Source organism: Narcine bancroftii, chromosome 1 (genome assembly GCF_036971445.1).
Source record: "Narcine bancroftii isolate sNarBan1 chromosome 1, sNarBan1.hap1, whole genome shotgun sequence".
Lineage (NCBI taxonomy): Eukaryota > Metazoa > Chordata > Chondrichthyes > Torpediniformes > Narcinidae > Narcine > Narcine bancroftii.
The window spans coordinates 454229959-454249640 of record NC_091469.1 but is presented as its reverse complement, the minus strand read 5'-3'; the positions used below and the strand labels follow the sequence as shown (position 1 = coordinate 454249640).

Below are 19682 nucleotides of genomic sequence, written 5' to 3'. Positions count from 1 at the left end.
TATGTGTTTCGCACAACTCACCTTGCCATCCTTGGCTGCGATGTCGGGAATGGATTCATTGGCTCCGGTTCCTGACTGCATGTACCCTCTTTTGTAACTCCCCCCTCCCCACAGTCTCAAAGCTCTGAAAAGATGCCTGGCGTTTTTCTCCTACTATGCACAGTGGGTTCACAATTATGTGGACAAGGCCCAACCCCTCATCAAATCTGCCTCTTTTCCTCTGAAATCAGAGGCCTGTGTGAAGGCGGACATTGCCAAGGCTGCAATGCACACAGTAGATGAATTCATACTGTTTCAGGTGGAGAGCGATGTGTCCAACTTTGCTCTTGCCGCCATCGTTAACCAGGCGGGCAGACCTATAGCCTTCTTCTACCGCACCCTCCAGAGCCTCGAAATCCGACACTCCTCTGTTGAAAAGGAGGCCCAGGCCATTGTCAAGGCAGTACGGCACTGGAGACACTAACTTGCAGGCAATTGATTTACCTTGCTGACTGACCAACATACAGTCGCTTTCATGTTCAACACCAACAGCGAGGTAAAATCAAAAATGATGAGATATTGAGGTGGAGAATCGAACTTTCCACCTACAATTATGATGTACTAGCCCAGTAAACTTAATGAACCTACAGATACCCTATCCCACGGAGCATGTGCCAGCGCACAAATAGACTGGTTACAGGCCCTCCACAATGACCTCTGCCACCCCAGGGTCTCCAGGTTTTACAACTTTATCAAAGTCTGCAACTTGCCTTACTCCATTGAGTAGATCAGGTCCATGACCAGAAATTGCCAGGTCTCTGTGGAGTCCAAACTGCACTTCTATTGACTAGATAGAGTGCACCTGATAAAAGCCACCCTTTGAATGACTGAGTGTTGATTTCAAGGGGCCTCTTTTTTCCTCTGTGAGAAAGCAATGTGTACTTCCTCAACATCATTGACGAGTACTCATATTTGCCATTCGCCATCCCATGTTTGGGTACCTCTGCTATATCTTTAGCAACCGAGGGTCCTCTGATATGAGTGACAAGCTGTGTTAGTACCTGCTAGCCAGAGGCATCGCCACGAGCAGGACCACCAGCTACAAACTCCAAGGGAAAACACTACAGTCTGGAAGACCATCCTCCTACCCCTACAGTCTAAAGGTCTTCCAGTCTCCCGCTGGCAAGATGTCTTCCCTGAGGCGCTCCACTCAATCAGATCACTCCTGTGTACTACCACCAATGTCATTCCACATGAAAGGGTACTTTCTTCCCCAGGAAGTCCACTTCATGGACCACACTACTGTCCTGGTTAATGTCCCTAGGGCCAGTTCTACTCTGGAAGTACGTGAGGAGCCATAAGTCTGACCCACTGGTCGAAAGAATACGTCTCCTCTACACCAATCCCCAATACGCCTACATGGCGTACTCCGATGGGTGCGAGGACATGGTTTCCTTTCGGGACCTGCCACCCTCAGGAGTCCCAGAGACAACTGCCGACCACCCCGCACACCCTTCATCTACCACTATTCATGATGCACCAGTGTCATGGCGTGTTACCCCTGTCCCAGTTGATGACATGTCAGATCCGGTGCCATGCATACATCAAGCCTTTGCCAATGGCAACATACAAGTGTCCCAGACCAACCAAGACTCAATGCCTGTACCGCAGCTGGAACTACGATGGTTGCAACGGCAGAGCAGACCACCTGAAAGACTAAATTTATAAGAACTTTTAATTCACTTCACCCTGCTGGACTCTTTTGAAAAACAAGTGGTGAATGTGAAAAAGCACTTTACATATGTTTGAATGTGCTGTATATATGTCTGGATGTGTTAGGATATGCCCATTGCTGTCTGTGGCTGAGGCTCCTCCCACTGACCCCTGAATAAAGGCGACTGTGCCACAGCCCTCTTCTCAGTCCAGGGCAGTCGACCAGCATGGACATTCCTCCATCCTGTTGTGAATAAAAGCCTATCAGTTTCTCTACAACTTCTAGTCTTTGAAGTTATTGATGGTGCATCACTCTATATTATCACAAATTGTATTACTATCATATTTGTGATTCTATAGTTCCATTGTTAACAACCCAGCTGCATTATTCACTATATTATCAGAACAGATGAGATAAATTTAACTGCTTTTTAAAAGAAATAGCTTTTTTTAAAATTTTTTTTATTTTTCACACTATGAACCATATTAATCAAAATACACACAAACATTTCCCTCTTGAATATACTCAGTGTCATTTTCTCCCCATTTTCCCCCCTCCCACCCCCCTCTAAACCCATTAAACATTCAACATATACAATACAATAAACCCATCAAACAATGTCATCACAATTAAAATAAACAAGAAAATTGTGTCATCTACTTTTACACACTGGGTCAGTTCATTTCGTTTTCTTCTCATTCTATCATTTTAGGGGGTGGAGGTCCGCGGTAGGCCTTCTCTGTTGTGTTCCAAATTTGTTCAAATAATGTGACTTTATTTTTTAAATTATATGTTATTTTTTCCAATGGAATACATTTATTCATTTCCATGTACCATTGCTGTACTCTCAGGCTTTCTTCTGATTTCAAAGTTGACATTATACATTTTTTTGCTACAGCTAAGGCTATCATAATAAATCTTTTTTACGCTTCATCCAGTTTAAGGCCTAATTCTTCACTTCTTATATTATTTAGAAGAAAGATCTCTGGATTTTTTGGTATGTTGTTTTTTGTGATTTTATTTAATATCTGATTTAGATCTTCCCAAAATTTTTTTCACTTTCTCACATGCCCAAATTGCATGTAATGTTGTTCCCGTTTCCCTCTTACAGCGAAAACATCTGTCTGATACTGTTGGATCCCATTTATTTAACTTTTGGGCCGTGATATATAGCCTGTGTAACCAATTATATTGCATTATGTGTAACCTCGTATTTATTATATTTCTCATACTTCCGGTGCATAGCTTTTCCCATATTTCATTTTTTATCTTTAAGTTTAGATCTTGTACCCACCTTTGTTTGGGTTTATAGCTTATTTCATCATTTTCTTTCTCTTGCAGCTTGATGTACATGTTTGTTATAAATCTTTTAATTTTCATTGTGTCTGTAATCACATATTCAAAGCTGCTTCCTTCTGGTAATCTCAGTCTGTTTCCCAATTTATCCTTTAAGTAGGCTTTCAGTTGATGGTATGCAAACATTGTACCATGAGTTATTCCATATTTGTACTTCATTTGTTCAAATGTTAATAAATTATTTCCCAAAAAACAATTTTCTATTCTTTTAATTCCTTTTCTCTCCCATTCTCTAAAGGAAAGGTGATCTATTGTGAAAGGGATTAGTTGATTTTGCGTCAATAATAATTTTGAAAGTTGGTAATTTGTTTTTTCCTTTCTATGTGAATCTTCTTCCAAATGTTGAGTAGATGGTGCAGTACTGGTGAACTTCTATATTGCACCAGTTTTTCATCCCACTTATAAAGAATATGTTCTGGTATCTTCTCTCCTATTTTATCTAGCTCTATCTTGGTCCAATCTGTTTTTTCCCTTGTTTTATAAAAATCAGATAGATATCTTAATTGTGCTGCTCTATAATAATTTTTAAACTTTGGTAGCTGCAAAACACCTTGTTTGTACCATTCTGTTAATTTATCTAGTGCTATCCTTGGTTTCTCCCCTTCCATAAGAATTTCCTTATTATTCTCTTGAGTTCATTGAAGAATTTCTCTGTTAGGGGAATTGGGAATGATTGAAATAAGTATTGTATCCTTGGGAAGATATTCATTTTAATGCAATTTACCCTTCTTATCAGTGTTAGTGGTAAATCTTTCCAATGTTCTAAGTCATCTTGTAATTTCTTCATTAATGGCTGATAATTTAATTTGTATAGATGGCCTAGATTATTATCTAGTCTAATACCTAGGTATCAGATTGCTTGTGTTTGCCATTTAAATGGTGATTCTTTTTTAAACTTTGTGTAATCTGCATTATTCATTGGCATCGCTTCACTTTTATTTGTGTTGATCTTGTACCACGATATTTCTCCATATTCCTTCAATTTCTTATGTAATTCTTTTATTGATGATTCTGGTTCTGTTACGTATACTATGATGTCATCTGAAAATAGATTGATTTTATATTCCTTCTCTTTTATTTTTATCCTTTTTATTTTATTTTCTGTTCTTATCAGTTCTGCCAATGGTTCTATTGCTAAAGCGAACAGTGAGGGAGATAGTGGACATCCCTGCCCAGTTGACCTGCTTAATTTAAATTGGTTCAATATATATCCATTTACTGTCACCTTCGCCATTGGTCCCTTATATAGTGTTTAATCCAATTAATATATTTATCTTGTAGGTTGAACCTCTGTAATACTTTGAATAAATAATTCCATTCTACCCTGTCAAAGGCTTTCTCTGCATCTAAAGCAACAGCCACTGTTGGCATCTTATTTCCTTGTACTGCATGGATTAAGTTAATGAACTTACAGACATTGTCCATTGTTCGTCTTTTCTTAATAAATCCAGTTTGATCTAGTTTTACTATTTTTGGTACACAGTCAGCCAATCTGTTTGCTAATAGTTTTGCTATTATCTTATAATCTGAGTTAAGTAGAGATACTGGTCTATACAATGCTGGTGTTAGTGGATCTTTCTGCAATTATTGCTGTTTTACATGAATCTGGCAAGTTTGTGTTTCTTCTATCTGGTTAATTACTTCCAGGAGAGGAGGAATTAGTAACTCTTTAAATGTTTTATAGAATTCTATTGGGAGTCCGTCCTCTCCAGGCATTTTATTGTTTGGTAGCTTTTTTAATATAATCCTGTATTTCCTCTATTTCCAATTGTTTTATCGATTTGTTTTGCTCCTCTTCTTGCAATTTTGGCAGTTCAATTTTAGCTAGAAACTCATCTATTTTGTCTTCTTTCCCTTCATTTTCAGTTCGGTATAATTGCTCATAGAATTTCTTGAAGTTTTCATTGATCTCTGTTGGGTTATATGTAATTTGTTTGTCCTTTTTCCTTGATGCCAATACCGTTCTTTTAGCTTGTTCTGTTTTAAGCTACCAAGCTAGTATTTTGTGCATTTTTTCTCCTAGCTCATAATACTTCTGCTTTATTTTCATTATGTTCTTTTCCACCTTATACGTTTGTAGGGTTTCGTATTTTATTTTTTTGTCCGCCAATTCTCTTCTTTTTGTTGTATCTTCCCTTGTTGCTAGTTCTTTTTCTGTACTTACTATTTCCCTTTCCAGCTGTTTTTTTTCCCAATTGTAGTCCTTTTTCATCTTAGTTACATAACTTATTATCTGCCCTCTGATGAAGGCTTTCATTGCATCCCATAATATAAATTTGTCTTTCACTGATTCCGTATTTATTTCAAAGTACATTTTAATTTGGTGCTCAATAAATTCTCTAAATTCCTGTCTTTTAAGTAGAGTTTAATCTCCATCTATATGTTCTTGGCGGTATGTCCTCCAGTTCTATTGCTAATAACAGGGGTGACTGATCAGATAACAATCTAGCTTTATATTCCATTTTCCTAACTCTCCCTTGGATATGGGCTGACAACAGGAACAAGTCAATCCTTGAGTATGTTTTATGTCTACATGAATAATATGAGTATTCCTTCTCCTTTGGGTGTTGTCTCCTCCATATATCCAAAAGTTGCATTTCCTGCATTGATTTAACTATAGATTTGGCTACTTTGTTCTTTTTGCTAGTCTTTTGTCCAGTTTTATCCATCTTTGAATCAAAATTAAGGTTAAAATCCCTTCCCATCAATATATTCCCCTGCATATCTACAATCTTCAAAAAAATATCTTGCATAAACTTTTGATCCTCTTAATTAGGTGCATATATATTGACCAAATTCCAGATTTCTGAATATATCTGACACTTTATCATTATATATCTCCCTGCTGGATCTATTATTTCCTCTATTTTGATTGGTCCATTTTTATTAATTAATATAGCTATACCTCTGGCTTTTGAATTATATGATGCTGCTGTTTCGTGTCCTACCCAGTCTCTCCTTAATTTCTTGTGTTCCACTTCAGTTAGATGCGTTTCCTGCATGAATACTATATCTATTTTTTTATTTTTTTCAATGAATTTAATAGCCTCTTCCTTTTGATTTGGTTATGTATTCCATTAATAGTTATAGTCATATAGTTCAACATGGCCATCTCATACTCTGTTTACATCTCATTTCCGCTTCCTCACCACCACCTTTTACATTTCTCAGTTTTCCTTTTTTGAACGCATTGTATGACAACACTTCTAAAACATAAAATACTCAACCACTTCCATATCTAAAATTCCCTTAACCCCAAGTGTCTTCACCCTCTCTGAGTCACCCCTTGTCCCTTGCTGGGCAACCACAACTCCCCTCTCCATTCGGACTGCGAACCCATTTGCAGGTGTCAACTGATTTCGCAGTGACTGTTATTCTCTCCCACCCAACCCCCTCCAGAAAACACTTTTATCTTGACATTACAACAAAGCTCCCCTCTTTTCTTCTCTTTTTCTTTTTTATTTAATTATTTTTTAACCCCTCCTCTTTTTTCCCCCTTCTCCCTTACTTCCCTTTTCTTCCCTCCTTTAGTTCTTACTTTTCTTACTTATACATTTTTTTACATCTTTATATGTAGTTTGTCATCATTCTTTGTTCTGTTACATCTCTTCATCAAGACTTCTTAAGTGTATATATTAATTTATTAAATTGTACTGACAATAACCACACCAGCATTACGAGTATAAGACAGCTTTAATAAACTAATATGGGTACACTAAGAAGTCTTGACTCTCTTCAAGATGAACCTGCATATCACCATATTATGGGCCCAGAGGACCCCAAAACTCTGCAGCAATAGAAATTCACCAAGACAAATGGTTACTTAAACAAACGTTTTTAATTATCTTTAAAAATGAAAACAGGATCAAACTTTAACATATTACTATTAACTTAACCCCCTTCTAATTGTAAGCACATGTGTATGAAATGTGTGTGTAAGTTTAGAAAAGTTCTTTTATTCACAGTCCAATCTCATTTCTCACTCCTCCAAGTTCACTGGTTGCAGACAATTCTTATACTGTGCACAGAATTTAACATTTTAAGAATTTCACCAGGCTTTGGTGCATGAAAGGTAAATGGTTCTTGTTGGTTTTCAGAGAGAGATTTGTTGTTCATTGGGCACCCACAACTGATTCCTTCTGATCAGCTACTTCATTGTCTTGCCAAAGAAACATGCCCCATCAGGGTTTTCCAGATGATAACCTCTTTCTTTCAAGTCACCACAGAGTTCCTTTCTGTTTCCCTTGTTTGAAGTGAAACATTATGGAGCCAGCCATCTCTTCTTGTATGGACCACAAGGGCTTTGATCAGGCTAAACTAAGAACTCACAACCCATCTTCAAAATGGTTTTTTTTTCACAAGCTTGCCAGCTTGTCAAGTTCCAGTCCCAGCTGCTGCTGCTGAACTGTAGAAGTGAATTCTCTCTCTCTCTCTCCCTCTCTCTCTCTCTCTCTCTCTCTCTCTCTCTCTCTCTCTCTCTCAGACCCTATTAGAACAGCAAACTGCACTCAGACTGTGGCACTGGACCCAGTCTACTGAGTTCGTTCATCTGTTGCTATCCAAAACAATAATCCATTACTCCACCACATGTCCAATTAACACTAACTTGTGAATTCTCCCTAGGCATTCTTCAAAGTTTTTTTCAAAGGCACTGAACTGTCTGGCTTGAACCGAGCTGCAGCATTTTAAATGAGATCCGTTTTGAAGTGTTTGTATCTGTGTGTGACCTAACTAAAAACTCCATACAATTTATCTCCTTTTAAAATATATCTATATACAGTATAAAATATAACATTTTGGCTGATGGGGACTTTGATAACACTTGAACAGTGGTCAACCATGCAGACATTCTGTGATTTGCAAAACAGCAAGATACAAGGCCCAAAGAAATTAGTGGTGCATTACACCCAAAGGCTCAGGCTCCACGAGTACCGGTGACGAGGATGAACATTCCCTTGGAGAAGCATGACTTTGTGACAAGGGCTATGGCAGATGGCCACCATACTCTATGTCTGGGACAAACTCTCCCAGTGCAAATTTCTAGTCAACATGGATGTGGAGGCTAGTCTCCTTCCTCCTTTGGGCTTTGACACCCGTACCACGTATGCAGGTACAGTGCTCACTGCAATGAATAACAGTTTGATTTATATGTACGGCACACGGACTATACCCCTGAAATTCAGTGACAATAAGTTCACATGGAAGCTTATTCTTGCTGCTGTGTCCCAGCTGTTGCTGTGTGCTGTCTTCCTCAGAACCCATTCACTGATTGTGGACTTAAAAGGGTGTCGGTTGGAGAAGACCACAACATTCCAGACTTTCTGCCATAGAAAAGCCAAACTACCCACCCCACACCTAGATGCTGTGGAGTATTTGAACAACGAATTCACCAAACATTTTGTGGAGCTTCCAGACATTGTGACTCCCCAGTTTTCCACTGCCACACCCAAACATGGCATCGCATACCACATCCTCACCCAAGGACCTTCTCTACATGTTCGAGCCTGACACCTGCTGCCCGACAAGTTGCAGCTGGCGAAACAAGAGTTCCACAAAATAGAGGAACTTGAAATTAGGGCTTCCCCGCTACATAGGTGTCCAAAGCCACAGGAGGCTGGAGACCTTTTGGGGATTACAGGTGTCTCAACAATGCTACCACTGCAGACCAGTACCCTGTGCCCCATATACAGGACTTTACAGCTAATCTTCATGGGGCCAGGATATTTTATAAAAATTGACTTGGTGAGTAGGTACCACGAAATACTATAAATCTGGAGGATGTTCATCATAACACCGTTCAGACTCTTCAAATTTTTGAGAAGGCCTTTTGGGCCCAAAAATGCTGCACAAACATTCCAGTGACTGATGGTTGCAGTGGGGCATGGCATGGACTTCCTTTTTGTATACTTGTAATCATTGCCAGCCACTCCCACAAAGAACATCTACAGCATCTGAGTTTACTCTGCCACCATCTACAAGAGTTCGAGCTAACTGTGAACCCTGCCTAGTAAGTGCAAATTCGAGCAGTCCACTATTGAGTTCTAGGGACATCAGATCAGTAGCTAGGGTGTAATTCCATTGCCTAGCAAGATGGAAGCCATCCTCAAATTTGCAAGAACTGGTACCATCAAAGGACTCCAGGAATATGTGGGGATGGTCAATTTCTATTGCCACTTTGTACCCTCTGCAGCTCATATTATGAAACCACTCTTTGACCTCATGTCCAGCAACGCCAAAGAACTCGACTGAACGAAAGAAATGATGGTACCATTCCAGAAAACCAAACAATGCCCTAGCGAAGGTAATATTGCTGGTCCATCCACAAATAGATGCACCAACCGCCTTGACAATAGACACATCTGACATGCCAGTATGTGGGGTCTTGGAACAGTACACTAATGGACAATGGAAGCCTCTAGCATTTTTTAGTAGGCACCTCTGTCCTCCGGAAATGAAATAGAGCACATTCGATAGGGAACTGCTGGCACTGTACCTTGGAAGGCAGGGACTTGTGGTTTTTATTGACCACAAACTGCTAACGTTCGCCTTCACGAAGGGATCAGATACCTGGTCAGCCCACCAGGAACACCACCTACTTACTTATCTTATATGCCCTGACCCGCTCCTCCGTTCAAGCAGTACGTGCTGTCTCTCCAGGTTTAGACTACATGGTGCTTGCCAAAGCTCAGCACCAGAATGATGAACTCCCAGCTTAAAGAACTGCTGTCATGAGCCTGCAACTTAAGGATGTAGCCTTTGGACTGCTAGGTACCATTCTCCTGTGCCCATTCATCTCAACCTTAATCAACTCTTGCCTGACCCCTGATGCGAAGGCGCGGATAACTGCCCAAGAGCAGTGGATAGTATTGGCACCAGAGGTTTAGCCTCCTATCACTGGTTCTGGGGGTTGGGGTGTGGTGGGGCATGTCGCGACTCACTGGAGGCTTAATCAAACTGGCTTGAGAGGTTCTGAGTGACGCCATGATGTCACAATGCGGTGACATAATTTGGAAGGCGCGGGATTTTAAAAAGCTGCGTGTAACTGTTTGAGTAAACGACTTTTACTGAACTTCGCCTTGACTACATCTGATAATTTTCTTGTTCCTCATTTTGCACTGTGAGCCAGTTGCAACAGGAATTTAAATAAACTTCTATTTACTTTGAGTTCTCCAAAGAGCCAGAGAGATTCTTAATCCTTCATTCAAATGGTGCAGGTTGCACAAGACAGGTAAGACCTGCTTCATTCCACCTGAAGCAAATTATTTATGTCAGGCTTGTGGCCTTAGAGTTCAGAAGATAACATTACTTAAGGTTTCTACTTGTCCTTTGCTCCCATTCCCCCTTAAAATTCTTTGCAGTTCTTCCTCATTGGACACCGGATTGCTTAAGGTAAGACAACCTGAAGGATGCAGTGACACAATATGATAGAATTCACCGTGGACTTTAAGACAGAGAAGCTAAAATTGTATTACTGATAAGACAAAGGAATAAAGGTGTGAGAAAAGAACTGGTCAAATGTCATTAGATATGGGGATAGTGCCGGAGGATTGGCGCATTGCGCATGTGGTTCCGTTATTTAAAAAGGGTTCAAGGAGGAAGCCTGGCAACTATCGGCCTGTAAGTTTGACGTCTGTGGTAGGTAAATTAATGGAGAAAATTCTTCGAGATAGTACTTATAAACATCTGGATAGACAGGGTCTGATCAGGAGCACTCAACATGGATTTGTGGGAGGAAGGTCATGTTTGACCAATCTGATTGAATTTTTTGAAGAGGTGACTAGGAATGTGGATGAGGGTAGCGCAGTGGATGTTGTCTATATGGACTTCAGTAAGGCCTTCGATAAGGTACCACATGGAAGGTTAGTTAGGAAGGTGCAGTCTTTAGGTATAAATTTTGAGATAGTCAAATGGATTGAACATTGGCTGAAAGGGAGAGGCCAGAGAGTGGTAGTGGATAATTGTCTGTCAGGTTGGAGGCCGGTGACCAGTGGTGTGCCTCAAGGATCTGTATTGGGCCCATTGTTGTTCGTTATATACATTAATGATCTAGATGATGGGGTGGTGAATTGGATTAGTAAATATGCAGACGATACTAAGATAGGTGGAATAGTGGATAATGAAGAAGGTTTTCAAGGATTGCAGAGGGATTTGGGCTGCTTAGAAAAGTGGGCTGAAAAATGGCAGATGGAATTTAATGCTGATAAGTGTGAGGTGCTTCATTTTGGTAAGAAGAATCAGAATAGGACATATGTGGTAAATGGGAGAGCATTGAGGAATACAGAAGAGCAGAAAGATTTAGGAGTAACGGTACATCGTTCCCTGAATGTAGAAACTCACGTGAATAGGGTGGTGAAGAAGGCTTTTAGTATGCTGGCCTTTATCAATCATTGCATGGAATATAGGAGTTGGGAGGTGATGTTGAGATTGTATAAGACGTTGGTGCGGCCTAATTTGGAGTTCTGTGTGCAGTTCTGGTCGCCTAATTATAGGAAGGATATAAACAGAGTGGAGAGAGTGCAGAGAAGGTTTACCAGAATGTTGCCTGGGTTTAAGCATCTGGAGTATGGGGAGAGATTGGACAGATTGGGTCTTTATTCTTTGGAGCGTAGAAGGTTGAGAGGGGATTTGATAGAAGTATTTAAGATTATGAAAGGGATAGACAAAATGGATGTGGATAGACTATTTCCGTTAAGAGGAGGAAAGTTTAAAACAAGAGGACATGAGTTAAGAATTAAGGGGCAGAGGTTTAGAGGTAACATGAGGGGGAACTTCTTTACTCAGAGAGTGGTAGCTGTGTGGAATCTTCTTCCGGGAGAAATAGTGGCGGCGGAGTCAATTGTATTATTTAAGAAAAGGTTGGACAGGTATATGGATGAGAAGAAGATGGAGGGTTATGGGCATTGTGCAGGGAGGTGGGACTAGAAAGGGGTGTTTGGTTCGGTGCGGAGTAGAAGGGCCTAATGGCCTGTTTCCGTGCTGTAATTGTTATGTTATGTTATGTTATGATTGGAAAAGCACTCTAGCAGGAGTGATGGTAGAGCAGCAATGGCAGAAGTTTCTAGGAGTAATTTGGTAGACGCAGGATCATTTCATCCCAAAGAAGAAGCATTCTATAGGGAGGAGGAAGCAACCATGGCTGACAAGGAAAGTCAAAGATAGCATAAATATTGCAAACTTTTGTGGGAGGCTAGAGGATTAGGAAGCTTAAAAAAAAATCAGAAGGCAAGTAAAAAAGAGAGGAGAAAAGATAAAATATGGAGGTAAGATAGCCAATAATATAAAAGAGGATACCAAACATTTTTCAGATATATAAAGAGTAAAAGAAAGACAAGAGTGGGCATTGGACTGCTGGGAAATTATGCTGGAGTACTTATTAATAGGAACAAATAAGTGGCGAATGAAGTGAATAAGTATCTTGCATCAGTCTTCATTGGGGAAGACACCAACAATGTGCCAGAAATGCAAAAGTCATGGGTCAGAATTTTGTGTAGTCACTATTATGAAGGAGAAGGTGCTTGGGAAGCTGAGGTCTGAAAATGGATGTCACCTGGACTGGATGGTTCTGAAAGAAGTTGGGTAGGTGGCTGGGACTGGATAATAAGACTGTGGTTGGAATGTCGGAAGCTCAGATGGGCGATCGACTAGCTGAGACCAGGTGGTAAATCCGTGAATGATGGACGATCAGGACCTCGGGTGGGAGGGTGGCTGGGGCATCAGGAGCTCAGGTAGGAGGGTGGCCGGGGTGTTGGGAGCTCAGATGAACAGGCATCCAGGGCCAAAAATATTGGGTTGACTTTTACACACATACCAAATACTTTCAATTGCAGGCCATGCCCATTAAGACTACCATATATATTTTGGCTGAGACCAGAATCTTGAGCGAGCTGCATATATGTGAGCCACACATTATATGTCAAAGAGCTGCATGTGGCTCGCGAGCCATGGTTTGGCCACTCCTGGTGTAATGTTTATCACAACAATATTACAGCATCAATGGCCTGGGCTCACAAATTTGAGACTGTTGGGAGGAAATGACCTTTCAAGGAGTAGCAGCAGCTGGGTCATTGACACTACATCAGACTCTGAGGCTCAGCAGGGAAGGATGACTCCATAGGTAGAGGGCCAGGCAGGAGGTTTTAGGGCCAAAAGCGAGTGACCAGGATGGTGCATTGCCCCCTGCTTTTCAGGATCAAGAATGTTTCTGAGTATTTGCAGAACATTCACAAAGGGGAAGATGAAGAGCCAGAGATCAATGTGCATATTGGTATTAAAGACATAGGCAAGAAAAAGAATGAGGTCCTGTGGTGTGAACTTAAGTAGCTATGAATGGGACTAAAGAGGATCTCAAGGGTAGTAATCTCTGGATTATTCCTGGAGCCACAAGCTAGTGAGGTTAAGAACAGAAAGTGGCTGAGGCACTGGTACAGGAGTAGAGATTCTTGGATCATTGGGATTTTTTTCTGGGGCAGAGGTGACCTCTACAAGAGGGATGGGTTGCATTAGAACTGGAGAGAAACAATATTCCACCTGGGAGATTTGGTTGTGCTACCAGAGAGCGAAGGGCTGGGGCCCAAAGCAAGAGATGAAGCAGATGAGAACTTGGAGGCTAATACTCTAAACAAAGAGAGCAAGTGTTATAGACAAGATGGATGTGAATACAGCAATGAATCTGGTCAGGTGACATCTCTCGGTGGGCGAGCACTTTGGTGATAATGACCACAACTCCATGATCTTTAGCATCACCGTGGATGAGGACAGAAGATAGATTTATTTGGGGATGGCTCATTACAATGGCATTAGACAGTAACTTGGAAGCATTAATTGGGAACAGATGTTCTCAGGGAAATGCACAACAGAAATGTATTTAGGGACCACTTAATAGAGTTCTGGATAGATTTGTTCTATCAAAAGAAAGGATAAGACTCATAAAGGAGCCACGGTTGAAAATAGAGGAGGAACATTTGTCATATGTTCAGGAAAGTTCAGGAAGCAAAAAACAGGTAGGGTTCTTAAGAAGTAGCTAGGAAGGAACTTAAGAGATCAAGAATGGGACATGAGAAGGTCTTGAAGTAGAATTCAAGAAACCCCAAGGCGTCCTACACATATGTGAAAAAGAGAATGACTCGAGTGAAGGTAGGACTGCTCAAGGACAAAGGGAAAAACGTGTCTGGAGGTGGAGGAGATGCAGATGAGAGATACAAGGTGGAGGAGATATAATGAATTCTTTGCTTCAGTGTTCACCATGGAGAGGGATCTTGATGAATGTGAGATTAGTGTACAACAGGCTAACTTGTTGGAGCAGATTGATCATTCTTTTTCTTTCATTGATGCTGTTTGACTTGCTTTGTTCCTCCAGCAGGTTATTTTTTGCTCCAGATTCCTGCATCCGCAGTGTCTCATATGTTCCCTGGAAACTAATGATATTTACATTAGTTTGCCAGAAGATTAGAAGGATTGGAATATTTTACTAATCTTTAAGCTAAAAAGTTAGTTAAAAAATCTAGTAAGTGACTGCTTTACTGATTTCAATTTTTAAGGTCTTTGAATCTTTATTGAGAGCCAAGAAAATATAACAGGAACATTTTTATATCTCCATGGAGATTATTACTGTGATATGTAATTTGAAAAGGACTTCAATTTACGAGATAGCCATGTGTGATAGTATTAATTTACATTTGTGAATCATTTTTTAAAATTCTTATTTAGTTTATAATAAATTACTGCTATATGTGCAAATCAAATGTCACCCGTATCTTATCTAGAATAACTGGTAAGATATTGCTTTCGGTACGGGATTACCAAGCAGCCAAACCTAACTGGTCTATGGAGAAATAAAAGACTTTCTAGGGCAAATATATTTCCAATGTTTATTGTGTATTCAAAAATTGAGTTACCATGGAGCCAATTTAATGCTTTGATTTCTTTGAGAGCTATGCTGTGATAAGAAAATGATGCATTCATTTTTTTAAAATGTGGTTTTCATACAGATGATGATTTTGGTTAAGAATAACTATTCAAATAGGCATCTTTTGGTTCATCCTTTGACTTTTCTCTCTCATCTGGGCAGTCCTGAAGGTCAAAAATTAGGCTTTCATTCCAGATTCTAAGGTGGCTGATCAGGCTAATTTAGAATCCACAGGCTACTTCAGATGGGATAAGAGGTGCTTCAAGAGGCATGCAGACAGCTAATACGGGAGGTGGTGCATTACCATTTTCTATTCACCTTGGACTTCTGTGCGCTTTGAATGAAGTTTTTATTGCTATCCTGAATGCTGCTCTTCTATTTTGAAAGGTCATGAGTTTAGGTTTTTCTTTTCTCTGTTTTTCCAACAGAATAACTGAGAGGGGTGGTGGGGGGGGGGGGTGAGGGTTGGAGGGTGTGCTCTTTGTTATTAATGTGACTGATAACAAGATAATAACAATTAATTGATTAATTAAAACAATAAAACAGTATTAAGTAAAGATTGGTTTGGAAAAAGTAATTGGATTTTAATTCTCCTCAGGGAGACTGGATGCAGACTGGGAGATTGCTTCGTTCAGCACTTTAACTCAGCCTGCTGTGATAGCAGGGATCTCCCAGTGGCAACCTATTTCAATTCCTTGCCCCATTCCCATGCTGACATGTTTGTCCATGGTCTGCCAGACTGAGGCCACCCACAAATTGGTGGAGAAACACCTCATATTCCGTCTGGGCACCCTCCAACCAGATGGCATTAATATGGACCTCCAGTTTTCATTAGCCCCCTCCCACCCCATCTCTCCCCTCCCTAGTCCATATTTCTACTTTCCTCTAGCTGTTTTTCTCTCTCTCTCTCTCTCTTTCCCTGTTTCCTTTCTTCCAGCTCTGCATTCATAGAGCCATCCCCTCCCTCAATCAATTCTCATCTTCTCACCTTTCCTCTACTACCCTCCTATCCATATCCAATTATCACCTTTTCGTCTATTGGCTTGTGCTCCACTCCTTGTCCTTTCTTCCTTTCTCCTCAGCCTTCTTATTCAGCTGCGTGCCTGCTTTTCACTGATACCTTGAAGAAGGGCTCAGGCCTGAAACAGTGGTTATGCATCTTTACCTCCTGTGGATGCTGCGAGATCTACTCAGTTCCTCCAGTATTTTTGTGTTTTTACTTTTGTGTCATAATTAATAATTATTCTTTTAAGTAAATGGTCCTCTGACTTGAGAAGTGCACAAACAAAGCCGTAAAGCTTAAGTGGGTAACCATTTTGTTGATGGTACACAATGTTGGCAAAAGTAAAAGTAGGTCAGACTAATCAAATGGTCTGAACTCATTGCCCGAGTATTTGTGGTAGTAATACCAATGAATATCATGGGTTTGTGGCAGTACGCCATTAGGCAGGCAAACCAGCCCCGCTTGTCACGCACGCGGTGGGGCAGCCGGCCAAAATGGCACCGTCGGGGGTTTCCTCGCGACCTCGGCACCGGGCTCAGAAGCCCGTGCTTGGGAACCCATCTGACGCCCTGGTGACGTCGGGGGCCCCCAGTGCGATTCTCAGCCAGGTCAGGGCTGGAAGTATAAGACCAGCCAGGCAGCCTACAATAAATCAGGTTTTGCTCACTGAACTCAACCCATCTGGTTGTGCGATCCTTCAGTTAGCAGTGTAGTCAATTAGTGACCCCGACAGGTTCAAACATCTTTGAACCCAATATGAACAACCCTTCAATCAACACTATAGCCATCAAGTTTCTTGACTTCTGGGTTCAGGAGACCTGGTTCAGCCACGCAGAGGCTCAGTTTCACTTCTGCCAGATTTCATCGGATTCGACTAAGTTTTACCATGTGGTCGCCACTCTGGACCAGGCCACCGCCAAACAAGTGCTGCACCTTGTTCAGCACCCACCCACGGAAGATAAGTACGGGACCATCAAGCGGGTGCTCACTGGCTCCCTCGGCCTCTCCAGGCGCCAGCATGCCACTCAGATGCTGCGCCTCGATGCCTTGGGGGACAGAACTCCAATCGAGTTGAAGGACGAGATGCTCATGCTCATGGGTGATCACACCAACTGACTACTATTCGAGCGCATCTTCCTCGACCATCTGCCTGAAGACATCTGGCCGTTACTGTCCCAGGAGAGCTTTGTCGACCCTACGAAGATCGCTCAAAAGGCTCAGGAGCTGTGGCTCAAATGATTCCCGGAGGGCTCAGCAGTCCACCAGGTTACGAGTCACGGGCATGACCAGGCCAAGCCTTCCTCTAGCGTTGCGGTGGAACACCCGGCCCCTGCAGGAACTTCAAAGAGCATAGACAGAAGCAAGTCACCCACTTCAGGCCTCTGCTTCTTCCACCAGCGCTGGGGAGCCAAGGCTCGGAAGTGTTGTCAGTCCTGGTAAATAGTACCCTCAAGGCTGATACTCAGGTAGATGGTGTGGTGAAGAAGGCATTTGGAATGTTGGCCTTCATAAATCGGAGTATTGAATTCAAGAGTAGGTAGGTTATGATGAAATTGTACAAGGCATTGGTGAGGCCAAATTTGGAGTACTGTGTACAGTTTTTGTTACCGAATTATAGGAAAGATATAAACAAAATAGAGAGAGTGCAGAGAAGGTTCACGAGAATGTTGACAGGATTTCAAAGTTTGAGTTACAGGGAAAGGCTGTGCAGACTGGGGCTTTTTTCTCTGGAGCGTAGAAGATTGAGAGGGGACTTGATAGAGGTGTTTAAGATTTTAAAAGGGACAGACAGAGTAAACATGGATAGGCTTTTTCAATTAAGAGTGGGAAAGATTCAAACTAGAGGGCATGGTTTAAGATTGAAGGGGGAAAATTATGGGGAACATGAGGGGAAATTTCTTTACGCAAAGGGTGGTGGGGATGTGGAATGAGCTTCTGACAGACGTGGTCGAGGCGGGATCATTGGTTACATTTAAGGAAAGACTAGATAGTTACATGGATATGAGAGGACTGGAGGGGTATGAACCGGGTGCTGGTCAGTGGGACTAGGAGGGTGGGGATTTGTTACGGCATGGACTAGTAGGGCCGAACTGGCCTGTTCTGTGCTGTAAGTGGTTATATGGTTATATGGGAGTATAAGACCAGCAAGGAAGCCTGCAATAAATCAGTTTTTGCTCACTGAACTCAACCCATCTGGTTGTGCGATCCTTCACTTAGCAGTGTAGCCGCCGCTACAGGTTAGTAGTTATAAGATGATCACTTCTCAGCCTTTTGGCTAAAATCAAGGGAGTAGTTAAATGATGTTCCTTACTATTTACCAGCTTGGGGGCTAAATCGTGCATTCTGATATGAACAGATTCATCTACTGGGGAGTTGTGAATGGAATTAAACAATCATGAGTGAGTGCACAAACTATTTGATCTTTTAATGGAAGAGGATCGGGCTTAGAACACTGTGTTGGAATGAAGAATTCCTGCACCGATGTCCTGAGGTCAGGATGATTGACTTCCATTAGCCACAACTATTTTCAGTGGTGTAAGGTAGGAATCCAACATTGCTTCTTCTTTGATGCTCACTGGCTTCAACTCTACTATCGGTCCTTAATCTACATACTCAACGTGGTGTCATGCAAAGTGCATCCCTCCTTACCTCGCTTGCTCTGGAATTTATCTTTTGGGTTCATACTTGGATTAAGATGGAGATAAGGTTGGGACTTGCATATGAAAGTCAAACTGGGCAAAGGTGGGAAGATTACAGGTGAATAAGTACTAGTTGATATCACTATTGATAACATTCTCCTTCCCTTTGCTGATAACAGACTGCCTAGATAGTGATTAGCCAGATTTGTCCTGCTTTTAGTGAAAAGGATGTAACCATGCAATTTTCCACAATGTTGGATGGATGTCAGTGTTATAACTACTGGAACACTTTTGGTACAGTGCAGCTAATTGGGAGGTTGCTTGATCCCAGTTCTCTCAGGTGTTTCTTGACATCAAGTGAATTGAATCAAGTTATTTTGTTAATTGGGCTCCCTGGAGGATGTCAAGATGGATCATATATTTTTCACATCTGGCTGAACATTTTGTGAATGCTTCTGATTCGCACTCCCTTACTGGGCCCTACCCTCAGCAAGTATGTTCATTGAGCCTCCTTGTCAGTATCTAGACTGTGCTTACAGCGATTGGCTGAGAGCTAAGCCACGCCTATTGTCTGGGCCTTAAAGGGTTGTGTCCCTAGCCAGGTCGGATCATTCCGGACTGGTCGGCCACCTGTGAAGAGCTCCTGTCTTTTGTTAATAAAAGCCTTGGTTTGGATCAACAAGTCTTTGATTCTTTCGACGAGCTCTACATTGCTTAATTGTTGCTAACATTTATGATGAGATGAACTACTGGGGTTCATCTAATCTGCTGATTGTGAGATAATTTTGTTCCATTGTATGTTTTTTTTTAACATTTTCCAGGCATGTGATCCTGCATTGCAGCATTGCTCAACAGGCATCATGTTGGTGCTGCATGCTCATCTGCCTTCCTTATTGAACTAGGGTTGATCCTTTAGATTGGAAGGATATGTTGTGCTATGAGGATAGAAACTGAGTGGTTAACATTACTGCTGCTGATGTTTCACTTTACATATGTCCACTACAATAGAGGGTATCCTCAATGTGAAAACACTCTTTGTTTCCACAATGCCATATGAACAGATGGATCTGCCACAGAGAGAGAGAG

The 19682-nt window shown here is 41.4% G+C and overlaps 1 protein-coding gene across 5 annotated transcripts in view; it reads right to left on the bottom strand.

The window, feature by feature from the left end:
* The window catches only part of LOC138751799 (uncharacterized protein C10orf67, mitochondrial-like), a 207618-nt gene that overhangs the window by 60632 nt on the left and 127304 nt on the right, over positions 1 to 19682 (bottom strand). The window lies entirely within an intron of this gene.